The sequence below is a fragment of the Octopus bimaculoides genome, chromosome 6 (genome assembly GCF_001194135.2).
Source record: "Octopus bimaculoides isolate UCB-OBI-ISO-001 chromosome 6, ASM119413v2, whole genome shotgun sequence".
Taxonomy (NCBI): domain Eukaryota; kingdom Metazoa; phylum Mollusca; class Cephalopoda; order Octopoda; family Octopodidae; genus Octopus; species Octopus bimaculoides.
This window is the reverse complement of record NC_068986.1, coordinates 30292762-30294463: the sequence shown is the minus strand read 5'-3', so window position 1 is coordinate 30294463 and position 1702 is coordinate 30292762. Positions and strand designations below refer to the sequence as shown.

Sequence of the window (1702 nt, the reverse complement as noted above, 5' to 3'; positions counted from 1 at the left end):
TATATATATATATATTGTAACAACAGTTAAACCATTTAAAATAACAGTAACTCTTAACTTCAATGAGAGCAGAGCATTACAACTGTTACATCAGCAGCAGCAGCAGCAGCAAAACCAACATCAATGAAATTTGGTGCCTTTGGTTTATGTAAAGGGTTTCTTTATTCTGTTATTTGTAGCTACCCAGTAACAGAAACGGTTGGCAGAACAGGACCAACCTTCAATATGTTTATTGATTCTACATGTCTGCTAGTTCATTCTCTTTTTACTCTTTTACTTGTTTCAGTCATTTGACTGCGGCCATGCTGGAGCACCACCTTTAGTCGAATCAAATCGACTCCAGGACTTATTCTTTGTAAGCCTAGTACTTATTCTATCGGTCTCTTTTGCTGAACTGCTAGATATATAGCTATAAACAGAGACCTGAATCAAGCTGTTTTCAGATGTGGTTATCTTGTTTGGGACGTGAAATCTTACATATAAGTTCTTTACCTGTCTAATTACATGTTTAACTCATTAAAAAAGAAAAAAAATTGGTAAGTCATCTATTTATGGACCATTAAATGCTAGTATCAAAACTATTATTTAAATCATAAACATTTGAAAATACAAATGTTGATAGTGCAGCATGGATGAGTTTGTGATGTATTTTGCTGAACTGATGGCAAATAAAGAGCAGTAAAAATAGAGGTTAACCGTTTCAAGTTCACAACTCCAAGTAGCACTTGTTATTAAGCATGACATAGCCTCAGACAAATAAATAGGTTGTTATTTATAGTCTTACACATGCATACAATTACATCACAGTCACCCCCCTCTCTCTCTATCTCTCTCTCTCTATCTCTCTCTCTCTATCTCTCTCACACACACATACACAAATGCATTCTAGTTGATTATTGGTCAGTTATTGAGTAAGTGTCTCAACAAACATTTCCTTTTCCTGCAACCTAGTTCAGTTGACTAAGCGATTGTAGTTTATCAAATAATTGAACAGGATGATCGGGTAAACTGACTGACAGAGACACAGAAAGATGCCCAAACCCACCTACATACCTAGGCAAGCAGACAGATACGCTAACAAACTAGATAGATAGATAGATAGATATATAGGTAGATAGATAGATAGATAGACAGACAGACAGACAGACAGATAGATAGATAGAGAGAGAGAGAGACAGATAGATAGATAGATAGATAGATAGATGGATGGATGGATCAAACTGAATGAACAGCTGGCTGGGTGTGTGGGTGATTTTCTTTGAATGGGTGAAGGATCAGTCAATAGATAAATAGGGAGGTATGTAGATGGTCAATTTATACAAACCATTGACAATATAACTGTCCTCTTTGCATTAATATCCAACATGTTAAAAATCAAGTAAGTTTCTACCAAACTTCATTAAAAAAATGTATTATTTATTAAACGTTGTTGCTATTTTTGACTGGGTATAAGACTAGAGGAATGGTGAAAATACCTGGATTCACCCTAATATGTTCCTGGGGAGTAAACAGCAAAGTTAGCACTCATGAGATTTGAACATAAATTGTAGTCATCGGACTCATAGTGCACAATAGGCAAATTGATAGAGTCATCAGAGCATTTGATGGAATGTCGTGCCTTTTGGGGCTGAAAAATAAAATACCAGTCCAACACTGGAGTCAATTCTTCCTCTGTCTGTCTGTCTGTCTGTCTCTGTCTGTC

General features: G+C 35.9%; 1 protein-coding gene across 5 annotated transcripts in view; it reads right to left on the bottom strand.

Moving 5' to 3' along the window:
* The window catches only part of LOC106869351 (disks large-associated protein 1), a 374528-nt gene that overhangs the window by 67717 nt on the left and 305109 nt on the right, over positions 1-1702 (bottom strand). The gene's annotated exons all lie outside the window — the stretch shown is intronic.